Source organism: Epinephelus fuscoguttatus, linkage group LG7 (genome assembly GCF_011397635.1).
Source record: "Epinephelus fuscoguttatus linkage group LG7, E.fuscoguttatus.final_Chr_v1".
NCBI classification, from domain to species: Eukaryota; Metazoa; Chordata; class Actinopteri; order Perciformes; family Serranidae; genus Epinephelus; species Epinephelus fuscoguttatus.
In genome coordinates this window covers 27,713,785-27,738,453 of record NC_064758.1, presented here as the reverse complement: position 1 = coordinate 27,738,453, position 24,669 = coordinate 27,713,785, and positions in this window count along the sequence as shown.

The following is a 24,669-nucleotide window of genomic DNA, read 5'->3' as shown; positions in this document are numbered from 1 at the left end:
TTCATTTTCAGCGTTTAATCAAGGCGGATGGTACCCGACAGGTCGGGCGGCTGGAGGTCCGAGACTTCCAGAGAGGGGAGAGGTAGAAACAAACAGCCAATGTGTGTGTGTGTGTTGTGTTATGTTCAGGTGTAACAGTGCCCAAGCAATAAACAGGACAGACAATAGGATTTTATTTATTTTTACACTACATTTTCACTGAAAGCTGACCGAATCTGACCCGAGCCCGAATTCAATTTATAGCTACATTTTTGACCAAACCCGGCCCGACCTGTCGGGTACCGTCAGGCTCAGATCGCCACACTCTAGTGTGTGTATGTGTCCCCTGTTGGGGCCTATCTGAATTTCTGTCTTTGCGAGATATTATTTTGTAATATAACTGAATTTTCTATCCATACATAGAAATTTTAAATATATTAAAATGATAAGGCATCTTTGAGTAAACTGCGAGTATCATTTAAGTAGGCTATGTCGTGGCTGGCCGAGTGTCCTCTTTTTTGGAAATCAAAATATGGTCACCCTAACTGAAAGGGCTGTTAAAAATTATGAGGGGGGATTATTTATTTATTTATTTTTTTTTTTTTACAAAATAAAAATGATTTAACTGTGTAATAGCCTCAGAGGCAATAAATAACAACGACAACTATAAACTTTTCAAGTTATGACGTGATAACATCAGCAGCAACACGCTGCCATAACAAGAAAATGTGGACCAAGTAGACTGCATAGTAAAAAGCCCTCTCAAAACCCAGAGAGAGCCGGGTCATGACAAGTGGAGCAGAGTCATGTTCACATATCTGATTAGTAATGAAACATGCATTCGATTAGTAACAACTCTGCCTTTTCATGAATCCCATGTTCCGAATAGAAGATGATGGGTACATCAATTATCCACAGCCTAAAGAGCTGAGGACTGGTGACTCTTTTACAATGCTGCAAGCACACATCTGCTGTCAGGCAGTGTGTTTGTCCCTCTGTCTCTCTGCCCCACCAGGTCCTGCACCTGTCTCTTGACTTGGCTCTGTCTCGTCTAACTGTTGAACTTGCCAAGCTAATCTTTCCCTGGCAGGCTGCGACGTCAGTGTTGTTTATATAGTGTCTGTAGTGGAACCCAGCTCTAGAAAGCTTTGTTTTCTCCGAGGTCTCAGCATGCCAGCTAAGAGAATAAGAGGCCTGGCTGGGCTACCGTCAGCCACATGCCAGGAACAAGAGCACAGACAAGCTGTCATAACCTCCTTGTCTTTTTTTTTTTTTCCTCACTGTGTCTTTATCTCGTTTTCCTCTCTATGTGGAGCTACTTAGAAGATCACCAATACCAAACTCAGTCAAACCTTCACATGAGCTGCAGACATGGTGTGTTGTAATTCTCCACGCCCACCATTTGGTGATTATCGCTGCTCCAACAGCTGCTCGTGCTGGCTTTGTGGATGTACATATGTGTTTGCATGTTGCAGTGATTTGCTTATGTAATTCGTTTCTGACAAGTGCAGGATTAGCGTTTATAAATCATTGAAACCCAAGCACTCAGGTTTGGCTTTGTGCCACTGCAGTCCAGCAGCTGGCACAGGGACAGCATCAGTGATGCAGCTGTAACGTCCGCCACCCATTTTGCAACCATGTTCCTCCTGGAGGAAGAGTAGTTGGTCTGAGGCCAGAGGCTACATCCGAAACAAAATGTGCTTTTAACAGCCAATCGAAATGAGACAGTGGAGGCTCCTTTATATCAGAATTAGTTCACTGAATTCTCCTTTTCACCTCAAGTGCAGTCTCTCTACGTGAAACCTGATATCTGACGAGGGAGAATTTTTTGTGGTGCAAAAAGCTTTCAAGTACATTCTGACAAATGGTAGTCCTTCTGGCAGAGTATAACTGGTAGCTAGTGAGGTGCCAGTTTGCCTCCTGGGTACTGCTGATGTTCCCTTGAGCAACTGAACTTCCAACTGCTCAGGGCGCCTGTCCATAGGCAGCCCCCTTGCTCTAACATCTCTCCATTTATTGCATGTGTAGGTCCTGTTTGTGCTTGTGTATGTATTTTGGCTTGTGTGTAGAGTGAAAAATATTGAAAAATATTGAATTTCCCTTCAGGGATTAATAAAACATATCTAAAGAAATCAATATATGACAGAAAGGAAGAAAAAGTATAAAAGTTTCCCTTTAAATATCAAGAAAGTAAAAAGTAACATAACACAAGATGTATTTTCTATTCCAACATTTACCCTAAATAATTATTTTTGTGTTTTCATGCCTAAAAATAACCACACAGTGGACTTAATGGACGCCAGTACCCCAGTGTCATGTATCGACATTGTGCGCACCAACGGACTCCCTGTGGAACTTCTGTCACAGAGAAAATCTTGTCACTAAACTTAATCCAGACAGGATTTACATTTCCCTCAAAACATATTTGACAAAACAAATCAGTTACAAAAGAGAAAGAGTCATTTCTAGAAGACAGAGTTACAGGAGTCCCCACAGGAGAAACATCATAGTACTCAGTCAGCAGCGTATTAAACTGTGTGTTTTTCCGCTTTGTTTTTTAAAGGGAAAACAAGTTTGATGTTGATTTTAATGCTTATCTTCATTACATGATCAGATAAAGCAAAGACTCTGATTATGATTTGCGACTACAGCTTTGCAACATGCAAAAAAGCTGAACAGTGAAGATTCAAGGCAAGATTTGAGGATTAGCAACGAACAAGACAACTTCTGCACTTTAATTAGGGGACTGGGATAGAAACAGATACAAGAAAATACTGAAAGTTTGCTTTGAAGAGACGGCAATTACTCCAGGCCTGCTTAAATTATGTGTGGCACAGTGCACGACCCACAGTTCAATGTATAAATGATGTTCTCACCAGTCATGTGTTAGATGTTTTTTCAAAATCATTTTTGCTTTGATGTTTGGGATAACATGGACGAGATTTGACACACCAGCAAATTCCTCTTGTTGACCGAGGCTTCTCTTAATCTGTGACAGTTTTATTTGTTTCTCATCTGTTTTCTTTGTATGCTCTTCTTACTGCATGTAATGGGATTCAGGTTTGAGGTTTACTTTTTATCAAACACTTGCTTGTGAAGATTGCCCATCAAAATGAAATGTTTTCCCTCCTCCGTATTCCATGCTGTCACCATATTCAGATTACCATATTTAAAGTCCCCCTCCGGTGAAAATCAAGTTTTTAACGTTCTGAACGTGTCCATATGGTGTTTTTTATGTGCCATGAGACATATTATGAGCGAAATAAGCAGTCGACAGCATGGCTGAGCATATCTGCCTCGGAACTGCGGCGTACCAATGACAGCCTCAAGAAACAGGCTTAAGACCTACAAGGTTCAGTACATCACATTCCTATGAGGAACAAATCCTGTCAACTTGTGGGGTAGGGCTTTTCAGAACCTTACAGCAAAATAAGGTGAAGCCAGGTGTCAACACACTCTCACTCCTAACTTGTCAAATACCAACGCTTTGGCATTGGCCCGACACCATTGCCCCTTTTCGACAGTCATGGGCTGGCTTGGCTTGGTTTGGGCAGTCAGCCCAGGTGTGTCTTAAACTGGTGATGGCTTGTCTTGAGTGATGAGGTTTAAAAGCAGCAGGCCGATTTACGACTCAAGTCCGTTATTTTTGCTGCATGTGTTTTTCCACAGCAGGGCAGGTAAAAGAAGTTTACCTGTTGGAGGTGAGCTGTAAGCAGATGTGCAGTTAGGGCCTGTTGTCTGCAGCTCTTCGTCTAACATCTCACTATGGCTATTTCTGCTTTCACTTTCCTCCCTGTCATATTATTAGACTTGTCTTAATTGAAGAAAAGCCGATAACAAAACTCTTTCAGTAATAACACATTTAATTTCCTATAGATTCTTAACAATAAGATTCTCAAGATAAGATTCTCCCCCATTATTTTGTTATGGATAAACTTTCATTGTGAAGCACCAAATTGAAAATGAGGAGTTTTCAGGGATTTAATCAGTTCCTGGGGAGAAACTTTAAATGTTAACATGGGAAACTATCCATATGTATACATATATGGCACTTCTCAAAGCTCCCGTTAAGAGAGAGGATAAAAAGAGCAAATGTGAAGGCAGAGACATAAGGGAATGTATGAAACCATATATGGAGCAGGAGGAGGAATATTTGTTGTTCTTTAGCCTCAAGCACGTTACCATAGATGACAGAGCTTGTAAGTCCGGGATGATGTAGCTTTAACCCTGAACACTTGACGCAGTCCAGAACATTTGCTGATTCCTTTGAGTGATGAAGCCCAAGTCCAACCTGTTTGTTTTCCGAACGCACATATCCACATGACATCGGTCTGTTTGTCACAAAGACAAATCTCCCTCTGAAATACTGGAATGTCTGAGGTCTTGTGTTTGTAGCGAGCAGTGGCTCGACTTGAGGTGAACAGATGGGAGAGCAAGGGATGAATGATTTTAGTCGTTCTTAATACTAAAGCCAAACAAAGAGTGTGTGTCAATGTTTGAGCATTGCGTTGTTTCAGCAGCGTTTGTCGAAGGTGAAGAGGTGAACAGATGGATGCATAAATGATGAAAGGACAGGGCATGTGGCGAGTGCAAGAGACTACTGCAACACATGTAATTTGCATGAACTTGGGTAAATGTTTGGATTAATGGCAGAGATGTTAGCTGAACGTATGGATGACTGGAAGATGGAGAGGAGTGTTTGGAGGAGGGATACAGGAAGGGAAGATATACAGTGTAAGAAGAAGAGAAAACACAACCTTCTATTTGGCTGGAAGGGATTTGAAGTCACATACAGTCAGATACACTGTCATGCACAACTGATATGCGTGCTGCAAAATGTACATTGAGTGGCATGCAATGCACAAAAAGCACCTTTGGGCAGTAAGTGCCACTTTACATGCCATAGGATGCTTCTCATTATACGGAATAGAAGAGAAAGAGAGTTTTTATTTTTCTAAAAATATGATAAATATTATTCATTCATTCATTCATTCATCTTCTAACCGCTTCATCCTCTTGAGGGTCGCAGGGGGGCTGGAGCCTATCCCAGCTGACATCGGGCGAGAGGCAGGGTACACCCTGGACAAGTCGCCAGACTATCGCAGGGCTGACACATAGAGACAAACAACCATTCACGCTCACATTCACACCTACGGACAATTTAGAGTTATCAATTAACCTAGTCCCCAATCTGCATGTCTTTGGACTGTGGGAGGAAGCCGGAGTGCCCGGAGAGAACCCACGCTGACACAGGAAGAATATGCAAACTCCGCACAGAAGGGCTGCCATGCCCGGGATCGAACCGGCAGCCCTCTTGCTGCGAGGGAACTGCAGTGACACCTTAATCTTGAATAATTTAAGGCCCAACGGCTCCAACCCACATTCAGAGGTGGTTTGAAATGTGATACCAATCAGGTTCCTGCCCTGGCCAGTCAAATCGGATTTCGAAGTTTCTCTTGCGTTAGTTGCAGCAGGACACACACTGATGATGTCACATCCACAGTGATTGAAGTGCTGAACAGAATCCATGCTGCTACTAGCAGAGTGCTATGGAGGACAACATGAAGACCAACAGTCTATAGACAGATGCAAAATAAATTCTCTGCTATCAACTTGGGGTACAGTAAAGCGGGAGAAGACAAAGACCTCTGTTTTTCATGCTTCCACGTTGGAAAGTCACCAGCGTTGCCACGTAGTCATTGATGCCTTCGTTGTTACTACAGCAACCCATGCAGATAGGTTGGTGATCTCTGGACACACGAATCCAAATAGGTCACTTGCACATAAGAATGTGGACAGTCTGTCTTTAAAATCTGATTTGAGAAACATATCTGGTTTGCCTGCAGTCTGAACAAATGTACATTGGGTGGCATGCAATGCACAAAAAGTACCTTTGGGAAGTAAGTGTCACTTTGCATGCCATAGGATGTTTCTCATTATACAGAATAGAAGAGAAAGAGAGTTTTTATTTTTCTAAAAATATGATAAATATTATGTTGTAGCATATTAATTTGAGACTTGAAATGAAAAGCACCTCAAAAAACAGCATTATCCAGCATTTCTTGGCCCTGGAGTCGCATACATGGCTTACAGTATGTTATATAAGCACTATCATCTCCATCTCCTTTTATGTCGACTGCGAGGGAACTGCAGTGACACCCTCATCTTGAATAATTTAAGGCCCATTTTGTCCTGTCATTTTCTACCTGTTCAACCTCAGAGACAAGGCTTGATTTCGCGATACCAGTATTTATGAGATTGACAGGCAGAGCATCGCACCCCCGTCTCTTGAGATGAGTTATGGAAGGCATGTCAGCAATTGTTAAATGTCCAAGCGAACAGGTGATTGTCAGGTTATCTTCCAGGATCCATCTGAGCGTTTAAGTGATTTCAGAGGAATGTTCTTGGGTTTCCACTTGGAAAAGGTTGCCAATGCATACATTAAATCCTGTCTTACATGCACTTAAGAAGATATGCCTCATTCATATCACAGACCTTATAAAATGATGCTTTGTTTAGAAGTTATTAAATGACTGCCACTGTTCTTTTTTCTTTACCATAGTAAGTAATTCTACATGTTGGATATAATATTGAAGATATATGAAATACAGTGCCATTGGTGCAATTCAGCAAACCCAAATATTTAAAAGTGAAAGAAATACAGCAGATAGACCGGCAATGCTCAAGTGAGAATGTGTGTTTAAATGTCGTTTAAGAGAGGTGGACACTTTGGCCTTGTTCAGACTGGCAGCCCAAATCTGTTTTTTGGCATATTCAGATTGTATCCGGATTGATTTTAGCGATGCATCCATCCTAGCCAAGAAAAGCACACCCAGACATCCCTCTCCACACGACGCTTTCCAGCTCCTCCTGGGGCACCCTAAGGTGTTCTCAGGCCAGATGAGAAATGTAAGCACTCCAGCATGTTCTGGGTCTGCCCCGGGGCCTCTTACCAGTGGGTCATGCTCGTAACACCTAACGGGAGGCATACTGATCAGATGCCGAACCACCTTAACTGACCCCTTTTGTCGTGAAGAGCAGCGTCTCCACTCCAAGCTCTCTCTGCATGTCCGAGCTCCTTATCCTGTCTCTAAGGCTGAGCCCAGCCACTCTTCTCAAGAAACTCATTTCGGCCGCTTGTATCTGTGATCTCATTCTTTCGGTCACTTCCCAGAGCTCATGACCATAGGTGAGGGTTGGGACGCAGATGGACCAGTAAATCGAAAGCTTTGCCTTCCGGCTCAGCTCCCTCTTCACCACAACGGTCCGGTGCAGCGTCAACATCACTGCGGATGCCGCAGTAAACCGCTGATCCATCTCATGCTCCATTCAACCCTCAGCTGTGAACAAGACCCCAAGATACTTGAACTCCCTCGTTTGAAGCAGAAACTCTCCCCCAATCCCAAGCAGGCACTCCTCTGATTTCTGGCAGAGAATCAATGGCTTCAGACTTGGAGGTGCCCGACTACAGTGCTCCAGTGTATGCTGGAGGTCACAGTGTGATGAAGCCAACAGAACCACATCATTGATTGTGAATGCTACTCTTGCACATCGGCTCCGACCCACATTCAGAGGTGGTTTGAAATGTGATATCAATCAGGTTCCTGCCCTGGCCAGTCAATCGTATTTCGAAGTTTCTCTTGCGTTAGTTGCAGCAGGACACACACTGATGATGTCACATCCACAGTGACTGAAGTGCTGAACAGAATCCATGCTGCTACTAGCAGAGCGCTATGGAGGACAACATGAAGACCAACAGTCTATAGACAGATGCAAAATAAATTCTCTGCTGCCAACTTGGGGTACAGTAAAGCTGGAGAAGACAAAGACCTCTGTTTTTCATGCTTCCACGTTGGAAAGTCACCAGCGTTGCCACGTAGTCATTGATGCCTTCGTTGTTACTACAGCAACCCATGCAGATAGGTTGGTGATCTCTGGACACACGATTCCAAATAGGTCACTTGCACATAACAATGTGGACAGTCTGTCTTAAAAATCTGATTCGAGAAACATATCTGGTTTGCCTGCAGTCTGAACATAGCCTTACTGGACCTATGGGGTAGGGTATTTCAATCGAAATCATGAAATAGATACAGAGGCTTTGAGTGGCCGGACAGCAAAGTCATTTGGTAACATTAGAAAATTGTCATTGCTTCTGAAAAAAGAAAAAGAAATGTTTATTTAAAAAAAACATCTGACATCTCTAGTGCGCAGTATATGTAATCAAAATGCTCATGCAGCCAAGGTTGTACATGTGGGTGGAAATGTGATTATCAATGCTTCATTAAAGCACATTTCAACACATGGCTCCAGATCGTTGATGATTTTGAGTGGCCTTAAACAGATTATCATACAGACACAAATGCTTAATAACTACTGTATCCCAAACAGATGCCTCTGTTTAGTTTTACCATCTCTGTGTCACGGTTAACAGTTGGCCTCCTCCAGGAGATGGCAGATACACTGATATGAGATGAAAATAACTCTCTGCAACAAGCAAAACTGTGTACTCTGCTTTCACTGCAAAACAAATGATACAAGGGAGACGAATACAGAGAAAACTTTTTAGAAGAAGTAAGATTAAAATGAGGGGGGCTGGGGGGGCTAGATGAATGAATACCCTAAGGGAGAACATGAGGATGAAATATGAGGACATGACACAGCGGAAGGGAAGAAGAGAGATGGGGTGAATCTAAAAGCATTTTCACTTTAGCTCTTTTCATTCCCTCGCTTGCCAAGTAGCAACTCGCAGGAAGTGACAGGAGGATTGGAGTTGAGGAATGAAGGGAGCGAGCCATAATGGAGGCCATTTGGAGCAGTTTATATTCCACTTCATCATCAAAAATGGACATGTGTTTTTGATGAAGTGGCACTGTCAGAACTGTTGTAGGCCATGCCCGAAATTTGACTCACAGCCAACACATATATACAACTGTTGACACTAACTGGCAAGCCAGAAAGTCGTACTGTGAATTATGATATTTTTTTATACTTCTATTTTTTGAGTTTCTGAGTCCCTCGTTGTGTCTTTCATATTCTTCCTGTGATGACCTGTCCACAAAGAGCTCAGGTCATCTCTCAAATCTGAGGTGTGAAAGGTACTACCTTTAGCCCCGTTTCCACCAAACACTTTCGGTACCGTACCTTTGGACCTGAAAGTAACCCTTCAGACATGGTACCTAGACCCTAGTGATTCCAACACAAACAGTACTCTTTCATGTAGGCAGGGTTGTTGTCACTCACTGCTCTGTCCAGCACTCACTGTATTTCCTTCTTTATCAGTCTGCACCTCATTTATCGTCAGCATAACGGGGTTGCACTCCGACATTTTCTAAAGGAAATAAAACAGGCTGCAGTGAGAGTCTCTCTTGAAGAGAGATTTAAAAATAGCAGGTTTGTACATGGAGTCCTTTTCAGGCAAGCTGAGGCATTTAGTTTTGCAGAAGCCCACAGGAACAGCACTCCACAATGCTTTTTTCCCCTCCAAGTGAGAATTAGAATATATGCAGTTCACATAACCCAGTCGAAATTAATATATATATATATATATATATATATATATATATATATATATATATATATATATACATACACGCTTGAAGATCCACTCATTACTAAAAGTTTATGTCATAAAGAAACTAATGGAATGGTCAAAGTTGTCACAGTGAAATTTAAGGTGTTGATTGATTCACTTCAACTTATAATGTTCCACCTCAAAAGCTGTCGGCAGTCGGCCCAGTGAATGAAGTTATTTTTTTCTCAGACTACAGCTGCTGTGAGAGGCAGCAAAATAGCCTTTCATTTTATAGTTACAGTAATAGATCTCTCCACGATATGAACAGTGGTTACATGAGCCTCAAACCAGCCACAGCTCAGCCCTGAGCAGAGTGACCGTCAGCTATTGACCAATCAACAGACTGCGGTGTTCACAGCTCCACCTTTTACTACCAGATCTGTGTGCTAGGTACCTCAACAGAAAAGGTAGCAAAAATGGAGACGATACGGAATGGTTCCATTGGTACAACTTTTCCAACACATTCTCACTCCGACCTCGTCACATATTGACGTTTTGGTCATTGACTTTCCACGTCCACATACGACATGTAAGGTACCTTGGGTGCATTGGTTGCTGACGTTCTGGGACATCGTGTCAAGTTCTGCCTGTTACATGCATTGTCTTCTTTCAAAATGCAATTCCATTTTCACAGGAAATTTAACGTTCACGTACAGTCTCTTTCAAAATAAACGCACTACGTCGGTACAATACCACAAGTAGATGTTTTGTTTTCCTTCAGCAACAAACACACATAGTTACATTAAGGAAAACAGAATGGGTTTGGCTTGAGAATCTCACAGGACGTGAACACCGCTTTCTCAAAGAAAGTCGGTGTTTGTTGAACCCATCCGCCACCTCTCCCGCCCGCCCCAGTAGGATTTTCGCCGCCCTAAGTTTAGTCCTTGTCCTGCCGTGTTTCCCCCTGATGCCGCTGGGCACCGTTAAACTATGATGGCAACCGGCTGCGTATCATGCCGACATTAAAGGATACCTTTTTTTCGTTGGTTTCTGATGCTGCTCATCACTGCCCAAGCGCGCTGGATTTCGACGACTTTAGATTGAGACCGGGCTCATATTTTGCATTAGAAACGGAAAAAAGCGTGCCTAACTGAACTGTACTGTACTGCTTGGTGGAGACATGGCTTTTGTGTCCTACTGTGAGGGAGTCCCGAACAGCGACTTTCGTCTTTGCTACAGGACAGCAGAAACATGCATCAGCATTTATTTCTGCAGTCAAGGATAAGTGATGAGTTTTGATCCTAGAGGCCTAAGAGACACAAGATTGCAGTGGAGAAAAATTAAAAAGAGATGGAGAGAGGGATTCTCAGTCCTCTCTATCTCTCATCTGTAATATCTGGGGGAAACAAGATAATCACTAATGTCCTGTTTACATAATCATGCTTATTTATTATAATTGGCTCACACTGTATCATCCGCTCTTGCGAATGCATCCCTTTCTGGTTGTTTCTGTTCTCTTTTTTTGCTCTTTGGAGCACTGTAGGAAAAAATAATTTGCCTAATTCTTGCCTGTCTCTGTCACTGTGTATAGTATGCTTACAACACAGAGAGAAAATCAGGCTCAGCTGCACCTTTTAAATAAGCTGTGGATGGAGTGATTTGGAGGGTAATGTGTGTTCACCCCTCCAGAGGGCTGGATCTTATTTCATGCACAGTTTAGGTCACTGTAGCACGATTTTTGACTCATTATTCATGAATCTAACTGGGCTTGTAATGGCTCTTGAAGAGCCCAGTAAATAGAGTGACATGTTCTGACATAGCGACATTGGAATGTGTGTGTGCTTGTATTTACAGTCCACACTACTCAGTCAGTTGATTTAGAATTTGCAATCATGTTGTGTGCAGCCAAAATTCAGTCTTCTCTATCTTTTGTCACCCTTGAAACGTAAATCCAGATCTTTTATTTCATCACAGCTAGAATAACAAAACCTGCCCTCAGGAGTCAGAAAACCATCTCCAGTACAATATACAGCTTCTTGGCTTTATCAGAATCCCACAGTCATGATTAGATTACACCTATCCATGTCTATGACGCTTGGAATTGATTTTAAGATTTCAAAGCGTCAGGAGTCATGTTGCTTTTTGGGTTTGTTAGGTCTTAATGAGCCGCAAAGCCTCTGGTTTGGCCCGACTGGCTGTTCCTAAAACACACATCATTAGCGAGGATAAACAGGACTTTGCTGTCTGGGTCTTGCAGCGCTGATATCTCTTGACTTCAGGCTCAAAAACTGAATTACATTTTTTACACAAGTTATTTCTTAGACTCCCATTTATGCAACAGGATTTATGTACTGTTTTTTATCTAAATATTTACTTTTTTACTTTCCTCAACTTGTAGTTGAGGGAATTTCTTTAAATTTGGCACAAACCTCTTCTTGGACTTAAGATTTAACTGATTAGATTTGGGTGGTCAAAGGTCAGTGTCACCGACATGTTTTGCCGATATCTAACAACTCATTTGGCCGATAACAATACCAATATTGATATATTCACTTTTTTCCCTACCTAATTTTAGTGATCATCAAGTCTCTTCTGTAGTGGAATTAACATTTTATCATGCATGCATGCATGCTCTTATCGTGATGGCCCACCAGCAGATGGACACGTGAAATACAATTCTTTAAAGTTAAAAGGTCAAGAGTCATGAGCCATGTGTTTGGCCATAATCCAAAATGTCAAAGGTCAACTTCACTGTGACATCATAAAACACGGCAAAATACTTTATGGCCATTATTCAGCACCCGAACTCAAGAATAGAAGAGATGACATTTGGCCAAATACTGAATAGAAGAAACTAATCTTGGGTGCCCAAGCTGTGCTGTGCCAGGTTGTGGCTATGTGTGAAGCCTCCATGTTTTAGAATTTGATGCTTATTTGCAGCAACATCCACTTTTGAAGCACTGTCTACTGTCGGCTACATGAGTCTGGACAGACACTGATATAAACTGCAATCGCAAGGCAGTAATTCTAGTTTATTTCTCAGCAAAATGTTTCATAATAGACCACATCATCATTTAACCTACACGGGTTTGATGACGTATTCAAATGTGCAGTAGAAATTATACGCTACAGATTCATGACAGCGTGAAGATGTGCAAGCGCTGCTCCACAGATGGGTGGATAAACAGAGATTAAAGAGGTTTGCCCCTGTCCACTTAATTCCAAGTTATTATGGAAATGATAATTAATTGTTCCTGCCCACTGCACTCAGTCACTCTGTTATTTGTTATTCATTTATCTGATGATATCATGCTGACTTACGTGTGCCTATTGCACACTGGAGAAAGTGCTTGTGAAGATGAATTAGTTATCAAAGCAAAACGAATGATCACTTACGGGTTGTGATTGAGGGAGATCTCTGCCCACTGGGTGAGTGATGTCTTGCGGAAATGAATGGGATGATCCGTATTACAACTTTTAATCACACGTACGGTGTCTTGGGTTAATGTAGCAGAGAAATGAGATATGAGGGAATTCATATAAATGACATTCTTTGTCAAAATGCATGCCAGTGTAATGAAACTCCAGTTCTCTGGTGAGGGGTCTTAAACCTGAGAGTAGGATTTCACATGTTTGATTATAGTGGTGTGTGTGTGTGTGATTTAATTAACTGCATGGCCAAAAACACTTTTCATTTTGTTCTACCACAGATCAATTTAGACCATATTTCACATTGTGGAAGACCTGCAGAGGCCGTGACCTAAACTCAGCATAGCTTTGTGGTTATGGAGGGCATGATGTTTGGCTCCTTAAATGAGTTACGAACAGTAGTTCTAGACGATGGCACCCTGTTCGATGAGAGTAAACTGGCACATTTGGTCGATACCTCCCCATGTGTTTTGCCAGTGCACTTAAAGAAAGCTTTCTGCGTGGGTTTGGGTGATCCTGATGTAACCCTGGCACTTAATTGAGGAAAGAGAAAGAGAAATCATCTTGGTTGAATATTGAGAAAGTCAACTCTGACTTAAAGCTACAGTGGGTAATGCTTCTCATGGCATATGCAAAAGTCCACCATACCTGAACCAAAACAACCAATCACAGCAGAGAATAGTCTCTAATGCAGTTTCAGTTACTGCTTGTGCACATGCTTTGCTGCCCCCCTCCTCACACATGCTTTCACTCAGTCAAGCTCAATATCTTCAGCACATGGCTTCAGTTTTGGTTTTGGTTTTGAATCCTTTTAAGCCCTGTAGCTCCCTCCTCCTCAGAAAAGCCACTCCAATATTCATTCTTGTTTTATTTATTAACCCTCTTTTTAGCTTGGTTTTTATTCTTGATTTCCTTCTGTTTACATGTCTTTGCTTTGTTCGTTGTTGTCGGCAGCGCAGCGTGTACACGAGCAGTATTTGACCAACACATTGTCACTCCCAACCAGGGCTGCACAATTAATCAAATGTTAATCACAATCACAATTTAGGCTAACTACTATTAAATTAACATTATTGGCTGGGATATAGATAAAAAAAAAAATACAGCCGCAGATACATAGATAATGTAATGAGAAGAAGAACCTTATTTTTGGTTTTATTTTGAAGCAAAGCATTTTCAGTTTGCAGGAATGTAACACAAGGTCAAAGTGAGAGCAGTGCTCTGTAGATTTTATTTTGAGTAAAAAGTTTTGGCACAATTTTATTTATATTTTGCTTCTAGAAGATGCACTGAATTCAGGTGAAGAAGAGCCGTATTTTAAGGCTTTCTTTCGTGTAAGTATGTGTACATTGGCAGGAACATAGCACGACATCCAAGTGAAAGCAGTGCTCTGTATATCTAAATGTAAAAATAGTTGTGATAAACATTCCGGTCATAATCATACAGCCCTAGTCCCAACTAATCAAACACTGACATTTGGTCATCAGTCTGCATCACATACCAACACACTGAAGCACCCTTTAGCGACAGTATTAGATGCACCATGCAGCATGTCAACTTACACTCCTTGCTAGGGCTGCTCCTTAAAAGGAGACCCCTCAGGCAGCTGAGATTGCTTCAAGTTAAGCAGTCTTTTTTTGGCTTGTCAGTGTGCTTTGCAGTGTACTTCTACGGACATTTCGATCCCCAGATTTTGCTGTTGAGTGAGCACTCCTGACTTTCACAGTACTCTTTGCTACAGTCAGCTGCAGACAAGATGCAGCGGCACAGAGGAGGAGAGACTTTGCACTGTAAGGCTCCGAGATAACATTATCTCCTCTCTTCTGCTTAAAAGTGGTGAGTTTGCAGCTTAAAGCAGCTCCATATGGCACAAGCTCTCAGTTTGATATCTAGTGTTACACAAAAACATGGTTGTCCACTTTCGATCTGTCATTAGTACAGTTAGCTTGTTTGCTATGTTACGTGAATGCTACTGTCAAACTGAATGTCCCGCTGAGCCCGTTCAAACTTTAAATTTGATATGCAAAATAATTTTTGATCCACTCCTCTTCTCCTGACAGCCCCATGTGGACCTTCTCATGCTTTCTACCATAGAGCTGCTCAGAGCATCAAAAAAATGCCACCGCCCACCACGTGTCATATTTTTGCTAAAGTGTGCCCCGGTGCGTTGCTGTATGACACTGATGGCCACTGCCCAACCATCAGTATCGGATGAGTTGGGAGTGGGACTGGGTTGAATTCACAGCTCCATTAGAGACTTCTTCTGGCTCTGATTGGTTTTTTTCATTCAGGCCATTAGGAGCACTGCGAGGAGTCATAGGAACATATTTTTTTTTTTCACAGATTTGTTTTTTTTTTTGTTTGTTTGTTTGTTTGTTTGTTTTTTTGCATTAATTGCTACCTCCGCCAAGGAGGTTATGTTTTCACTGGCGATTGTCTGCAAATTAACTCAAAAATTTTCAGGAAAGGTTGATAATGGGACAAGGAACAGATGATAAAATTTTGGTGGTGATCGGTTGAATTGACGTGGATAAAATCATAAAATGGCGGGAACTCCAAGCTGCTTGACAGAGATCTGCGCTCTCTGAGTGCTCCAGTTTTAATAAATGTTACTTACTGTTGCTTCAAAGCATAGGACATGTGGCTGTTGTTGTTTTTAAACTATTTAACCATATTTCAGTATCCTAAACCCAAGCAAAGATGGAATGAATACATGAACCCTGATCTGCAGAATCAAAACCCTGTGGTCTGTACTTGGACAACTCAGAAAACTACTTGGAAAAAGGGTTGCAGGGAAATGTAATGAAGACAGCCACTGCATTTACTCCAAAACACATTCAGCAGGTTTATTGGCAGTAATTTATTTTTTCAGAGGCAGATTCATTTTGGGTTTGAGTCATGAATATTCAGGTAACGGTGTTTATCTTTGACCAGAGCTTTACAGTCCGTGACAGCCAACTGGTAAGTACAGACATATGATGATGTACGGTATATTGAATTTCATGTGATGCATAGGTACCATTTACTAAGTTAAATAATCAAATTTAGAAACAAATTAGTGCATAAATAAGTTGGGTTCTTTGTTTTTTGGACTGTATTGGTGAACAGGCAGCTCGAATAAATGCGATTTCATTTGTTTGGTTCTTAATGGCGAACAGAACCTCAGTGATCTGATTTGTTTTTCTGTGAATCGAGGTTTATGATAAGTGACTGATAACAGTTCTTTTTGTGAGTCAACAACTGCTGCCAAACACCACAACTACCAGCTGGAGTCCTGTAAATTAAAATGTGGGTGTTTTGCCAGTTTTATTCCATCGCTGCTCTCTGTCATTTACAAAATGCTCCGCAAACACTGAGGAGGAGGAGGAGAAATACGGAGACAGCTGCTTTTGTCGTCAAAGAGGATTCATCTGACAGTGAATGTGTTGTCTAGTTGGAATCTTTAGGGGAAACACATCTACTGTAGTACCGGAGACTTACGGGATCAGTGTATGTGTTGATGGCAATGCATCTGTTTGCAAAATATGTGCAGCAGAAAATACACTCGGTGGTATCCTCCTCGCTCAGTCGCTCTGCATTTCACAAGGGTGTTCAATGATAAGTGTGTGCAGGGTGGATGTTTTCAGTATCACAGAATTTTGACATTGTCCCTTTGTCCCATTCGTCTCATGAGTAATCTCCATCATTCTGCTTTCAATCCCGTCTCTCTGACAGCTTCAGTTATAGGATTTCCCTCATCCTTCACTCGTCCTCGTTTATTCGTTACAGCCTCCCATTCTTTTACAACAGTCTCACTCTCCTTCGCTCTCCTCGACAATATTGCCCTCTCTTTCTGTTTGTACTGTATGTGTGTGTGTCACTATATGTCGCTGTGTGTGTGTGTAGACTCTAAGTTCCATTTGTATGACAGCAAAGCTTAAGTTGTCACAGACGTCCTCTACAATGATTAGCCCCAATTCCACCATTCAGCTACAGGCTGACAGTCATTTTATGACTTCCCCTCACTCTGTATTTTCCCCTCTCAGACCGATGGTGATGACCAAGGGCTCCTCCTGCCTCTGCCTCTCTCTCTTAACTTCATCCTCTCAGACAGACGGTTAATCCAGTCTTTCCCCTTGTACCTCTGACACTGCTGAGAGGAGAGCACACAGGAAAGGGGGACGTGGGCAATAATGTAAATAACCAGACTGGCGGGCAGACACAGTATTAAAGTGCAGTATAAATCTATCAGTTTTTATGCCCCCTGTGCCGGCGACAGCCATGGCCGGAGGCATTACATATTTGGGTTGTCCGTCTTGTGAAGCAAGGTGGCTTCTTTGTTCGACAGGTATGACTTTGAAACGGGCTGAGGCGTAACTGAGAACTTCCCGATGGCAACCACACCTCCTCTGATCTGGACTTTGTAGCATGGACTACGCTAGAGGGCCCGTAGCCCTCAGAGAGTCAATGCGGCTAGATTCTCTGTCCAGGTTGCGGCCGTTGGTCCCTACATAGCCTAAAGCACAAATTATCTGTTAATAACAGAAGTACTTTTTAAAGTTTTGCAAAAGATACAAGGTAATCTCTGTTCAGTGGCCTCGTTCCTGACCTACAGGCGACATATAAATACTGAGATTATCGAGTACCAGCTACAGGAATGGGAAGGAGGACCCCTTTATATGACACGTCCACTGGCCTGATCGTTTGAAGGCCTCTGCGCACAAACCTCGGTGAGAGGTGCACTCTCTTTTGAGTTTGGCCCAAATGGAGGTACCATCTCGGAGAGACGTCCTTCACATGCAGCAAAGTTGCCTCTGTCTTGGATCATTTTAATCTTTATTTGCGATATCTCAAGAACACCTTGAGAGAATTTCTTCAACTCTGGCGCAAATGTTTACTTGGACTGAAGAAAAAGAACTGATTAGAGTTTTGTGGTCGATGGTCAAAGGTCAAGGTCAGTGTGACCTCACAAAACATGTTTTTGGCCATAACTTAAGAATTCATGTGTGTCTCAACAATAACCTGGTTGGATTTTGGTGGTCAAAGGTCATGGTCAGTGTGACCTTTAATCTGTCTCATTCTCATGAGCGCAGTATCTCAAGAACACATCCAGGGAATATCTTTAAATTTGACACAAACATCCACTTGACTGAAGAAGAAGAACTGATTAGAATTTTGTGGTCGATGGTCAAAGGTCAGTGTGACCTCACAGAACATGTTTTTGGCCATAGCTCAAGAATTCATGTCTTAATTACAACTAAACTTCACACAAATGTCTAATAGGCTAAAATAATGAAGTGATGACACCTAATATCCAAAAGGTCAAAGGTCAGCTTCACTGTGACATCATAATGTTCTGCATAAAACACTTTTCTGGTCATTACTCAACCTCTTATCTCAGAAACAGAAGGGGAGACATTTGGTCAGATACTGAATTGATGACACTTATCTTGGGTGTCCACCTTGAAACTGTGCTGATTGTACAGACCTTCTGTGTTATCAGGGAGGAAAATGTGTGTGAAGCATCCATGTTTTCACAGACATGGATTTGTAAGAGAAACCTGGAGGCATACAACTGTGAGGCGGTAATTCTAGTTGACAGATGCTTCTTTAAGATTCTTCAAGAAATCCCTGTGTCTCCCATACATTTGGGAGACACAGGGATTTCTTGAAGTATGTGTGTGTTGTTTTTTTTTATTTAAAGGAGAACTCTGCTGATTTTACATGTCAAAGTCTGCTGCAGGAGAGTAATACGGCATATGTGGTAAAAGTTTTATACAAAAGAGAAGTCTTGTTTTCCCAATTTATCACCATGTCATGTTACTGTAAGTCACTGCATTTGATTTAAAATGGTTTCATAAGCTCAGTAGATCATGTATTTGGAGAATCAGAGAGTGTAAAATATGCTGGATTAAGCTTGTCCTTCAAGTTAAAAACTGTGATACGAAGGGAAAACAGATGTAATAACATGATGTTCACATCAGATGGAGTCCCAGTATGGAATACAATCCCCATCAGTAATCATAATTGTATGGAAAGACATAAAGATGCTGAGGTAGAGCCAGGAAACTTATAGAAATGTCTGCATGAAGATATATTTCCTTCATTCAAAACATTTTAATTTATGTGTGAATCACTTAATTTGTGTAAAAGACATAAAGGGGCACATTAAAACAGTTTAAGATGTCCACCAGTGGGTTTAAGTGTATTTGTTGTTTTGAATGGAAGTGACTTGTATCTCCGGCCTGAAAGTAGGTGGCTGTATTGGTTGTGGTATCCGAGGCTATTTCTTTAGTCCATCTGCTGTAGATGCTACTTAATGGTTGTTGGTCCAGTCCATTGTGATGATTTTGTCAAGAAGATGGAGGTGGATGTTGCTCCAAGCACCAAAACATGCTGCTACATTGAAGATAATGATGGATTTAATGAAGCACCTCTAGAAAGGTAGTAAGACTTATGGTTGCACCTGGATTTATGGAGTTTCCTAAGAAAGAAGAGGTGTTGCTGATGTTTGGAGAAGATGATTTCACTGTTTCAAAGTGAGCTAGTGGGCCACTTTGTATGCCTTCAGTATGGGATGGTGAGCTTTCCATTATGAAAATCAGTGATCAACTTCTTGGTCTTAGAGGCACTGAGGTCCTCTGTACCACTCTGAGAATTCTGCAGTTATCAGTATTCAAAGTGAGGAGCACAGAGATTACAGAGCTCTCTGGGACACCAGTGGAGGTAGTTTGTGTAGACCTGAATTGGTTGTATCTGACCACTTGGTGTCTACCTGTCAGACATGAAAGGACCCAGAGCATCAGATGCGATATGATGTCCATTTCGAGAGGTTGGTGGTGTTGCACTGTGTAGACAGCACTTGAGAAGTCCAACATATGTCTTGGGTTTCTCAAGGTGGATATAAGCACCATGCAGCAGTGTCCAAACAGATCATCAACCCCCCTGTGTTGTTTATAAACTGAACCGGCTCTGTGTGCACACCTACCTCCTTTTGTTACAGGCCGAGAACAAGCCTCTCAAAGCTTTTCATTACCAGAGATGTTAAAGCTACGAGGCAATAGTCATTATCACAGGTGGGACTGCTTTTTTTCGGGTTCTGGACAGATAGTAGAGGATTTCCATGTTGTAGGGACTGAATGTTCTGCCAGGGAACGGTTGAGGAGCTCACAGAGGACACTGGACAGTTGGCTGTGTTTGGTCCTCAGCAGGTGGCCACAGATCTGCTTTATATGGGTTCATCCTCTGTTGTAGGTGAGTGATTTTAGCATTTGTAGAAGTTTAGAAAAGACTTGCCAACAATCCAGCTTTTATGTGGTCTGAATAAAAATGTTTAGAGTCATTAAGGTATAGAAAAACCCTGAGGGAAATCCAGCCTGGATCCATACTCCTCTCCGAACTGCATACAGAGTGAAGTCTCAAAGTGCAAGAACTCATTTCCTGCATCATTTATCAAAAGCTGCTACACTTTCAATCTTTTATCTTTGGGAATCTTAATTTTACTTTCAGGAACACATTGGGGAAAAAGTGAAATAATATTTTCTTTTAATTTTAAATATATATATATATATATATATATGTATATATATATATGACATATCTCCTTGGAGCTACTTAGATACTGAAAGGGCAACAAACTTGTGTGAGATGAGAAAAAGAAGCAGATTACTTGAGCATCCCCCTGGTTTATCAGGGGAAATGTGAGATTTAGGCCGACAAGCTGGATGAACTTACAGCCTACACAAGATATTAGGAGTATTTGAAGTGCGGCATAGTTTTGCTTTATAATGACACTGCTTAAGAAGAGTATACCAGACTGTTATATGGAAATAAGGGGCTTTTTCTGTCGTCACAATGGCAGTAAAAAAGAAAAGTGAGGAGGCGTTTACACTAATGAAGAGTGGCTGGCTCTAAGTATAAAACTGTCATTTGTACATTGTTCATTCTTGAAATATGCATTACACTTGTCCCTGCTTGGCATTCATGGGGAGCTTATGTAATTCAACTTAATTGTCGTATATGTTTAGAGTGGTTATTGCGTTACAGATGCCATCAGGAGCACTTGTTTTTTTTTTTTCAGCTAATGCAGGATCTAAGGATGCATCGATATGGATATTTTTTTTAACCGATACTTACCTGCTTCTCATGGCCGATAACCAATGCGATACCTGATTTTTGTATTTTAAAAAGAAGTGTATTACCTGTGGTTTTTGTACACCTGAGGGTAAAAAAAGCTAAGATGCAGTGAGAAAATATGGCTGACTTAATATTATATTATTATTTAATATTGACCTAACCAAATCAATCTGACAATTCTGACTTTTCCATACCTGCCAACATTAGGCCATGAAAAAGAGGGAGATTTTCATAATAGACTAGCCCACAGCTACCAAGTAGAATAGCGATGCACTATCAATTCACCTCACACATTAACACTCAACTCAGACCAGATGTGTAAATGCTACCCTCGGTAAGTCAATGAAAGCAGTCTGGCTTTGTGTTATTGGCGCTATTTATTGGCTATAATTTTTAATTAGAGGAATAATGCATAATTATAAAAATGTCCCATTATCGTCTGATAATTTATCTGCCTAATATACATTGTGCATCCCTAGCAGCATCCTTAAAAAACACCGTACCTTAATGATTCTTATGTCACATTTTGATGGTTGTTTACTTAATGTCAGCTATTGTCCCACCACTGGTAGAAAGTAACTAAGTACATTTACTCTAGTACTGTATTTGGGTCCAATCACAAAGTAACTATTTTTATTTTATGCTTTGTTATACTTCTACTGCACTACATTTCAGAGGCAAATATCGTTCTTTTTACAGCATTTATTTCACATAGTTTCTAGTTACTTTACAGATTCTGGTTTTTCACATAAACCAAATGATCAGGTTATATAATGTGATGAGGTTTTAAATTACGTAAAAGTATATCAAGTATTTAGCTCCACCTCAATCAACTACGACATTGTGATACTGCTTACATGTTAACGCATCAGTGCATGCATGACTGGGGGCAACGCTGATAAAATATGAATCTGCTTCGCCACTCTGTATAACAGGTACAATAGTGGAATTGTGCAACAGAGTTACTGAAAAACTTCAATAAAATGCCCAGTCCCCTTTACTAGCCTGGTGTGGCTGCACATTTTGACAAATAAACGCCTGTCTCAATGTAGACTCACTAGTCAGTCTTTAGACGCTTTGCTTAACTAAAGACTGATGACTTTCTCCCTGATTTTGTATTTAGATGGGCGGATACAATTTCAGAGTTTAAAAAAACTCCCTACATTGCAGGACCAGTAGTAAATCTGCAGGGCGGTCCTTCGGTGGCTTGCTGAACTCTTGTGCTTGTAAACATAGTCCCACTAGAAACGTGTAGCGGTACAAAATGGCTCAGCCGCGCTTGCAGAAAACGCCGGGTTTGTGTTGGTATGCTGGGTGCTATAATCCTCGAGTGTCATAACCCTCTCTCTGATGCTCTTTCTGTCGGCGCTAGATCAAATGAATGATTCATAATTGATATGTTATTTGAAGCCTTATTTTTATACAACTAATATTCATACTAGTTTAAATAAACAATTTGATCGTATTTCGTATTTCTTTGCTGAGCAGCAGTTTTGTGTGAAAGGATAATAGTGCGGGCTATCAACTTAAGTTTTATGGTAAATTGTCTTTAAGCTGGCAGCGGAGGTAGTTACAGCACTGAATCACCATCTGTTTCAAAGGGACAGCTGGCAGGACAGGACCATGTATCGGACAGGTTTGACATTTTATGTGTGCAACCCTTTACCAGGAGATTTAAATAGCAGGTAATAGCGGTGAGCAGCTAACTCAAAGACAAAGAACAGAAGTCGAAAATGTCCGCAAACTGGAAAAACAATGAGGTCTGGAAGCTCCTTACCCTCTGAGCAGAGGACGAAATCAGCTGCTATTTAATAAGGATGGTAAATGATCATCATTGCACATTGTTATTGTTTATAAAGCCCTGCCCATGTGTATGTTAGATGTCACACTAAATGCAGACACTGTTGTGCTACACATCACGCCGGTCACACCTCTTCTGCTCCCAGGATGCTGTCTAAAATCACACACTGGGACGGCACAATGCTGCTTGCGTTTGGTTCTGTGTAAAAATGCAAAGGCAGCGTAAAGACAGGACTTCATAGTGGCTCTATAGCGGGATCTCGGTGTAAGAAAATGACCGTTTCAGCATATATGACAAATTTATTTTCAGAAAAGTAACCAACTGTAGTAGCTTTTCTGTGTAAAGGAAGTTTTATTAAATACAGGAAATGCGGGATTAGGGAGGAGTATTTGATATACTGATACACACAAACACACATATTGGCTGTATCAATTTTTTATGTACCAGTATACAGTCTTTTATGTAGTTATTGAATCTCTTGATACACCCTGCACATTGTGAGCCTTTAATTTCATTTAGTGTACAACGGTGTATTCATGTCATTCTTGCATTTTAGGATGTCTGTATTCTTTATAATATCTACACTTTCATCACTACGTGTACTTGTGTACACAGTCTGTTCTTTGTGTAACATATATCCGTTGTCCATTTGTGGAACTACTCTGTGCGCTCATCTGTTGGTGTGACATCTTAAACTCCCCTGGGGGCTTCATAAAGCATCATTATGTCACATCCGTTCTCTCCACAGTCACCAGACCTCAACCCTGCTGAACATCTGTGGGAACATTTGACAAAGGGAAAATATGTTGTAACATATAACACTCTGTGGGACACTTTTAGACTCCCCTGTAACAGATGCATGCAGTACATTATGAAACCCCTTCCCCTCCCCCAACCTGTAAACACATGCTTACAGAAGTGCTTACCGTATACACATATGCAAATACAGGCAAGTACTTGCGTTTGCTTGTATCTGCTTACAAACTGCGTTACATGCACCAAGGGCACATAAAATTCGAATAGAAAGTGCGCATAGCAAAACATTAATGAATTTCCTCACCTGTGGTTCTCTTTGAAGATAATCTCCTGAGTTTATGGTAATAGGGATTTATCCACAAGCAGCTCCCCTCGTAACCCCAGGTGATTTAACGGGCCTCTACCCTTTGTTGGCGCCCTTTAATATGTAAGTGAGGTGAAGCCACTGAGTAAATAGAAAGGTTATGAATACTTTTGCATGTTATCTTCATCCATTAGGTCCTTTAAAAAAAGATTGACTCAGCAACTTGTCTCGGCCTCAGTGAATACTGTACCGGGAGCGGGTCATGCTGTGTATGCAAATGACCAGCTGTTTCCAAGTGAGACAAATTTGAAAGTAAAGGATGGTATTGAATTGTACATGCAAGCAGCCTGTTTTCTTTTCTGCTCCTTGATGAGATTGTGTAGCTACCACATTATAAACAAGAGAAGGAGGTGGAGACATTGGTTTGCTATGTCACCACTTACAGGAGCTAACAAGTGACGAGGGGCGTGCCGTGTTTTGATGCAGGTTATTATGTGTTTGCTGATGTCTTAAGTGGGAGTAAGAGATGTACATCATAGTGGTAGTAAAGACTTTAAAAAAAGATGCAATAGTTCACATAATAGGAAGCCATTGTTATTCAAAACAGCACTAATGAGGCTAAACTGTGTTTATTATTGCAACATGGCTTTGGTAACAGCCTGATTTACAACTATTTAGTCATGTCTGAGGAGTCATTGTGTTAATAAAGAAAGTTGTTTTGGTTGTTTGTTGTTTTTTGTTTTTTTAAATTGCCTGAAGGTAGAAATAATG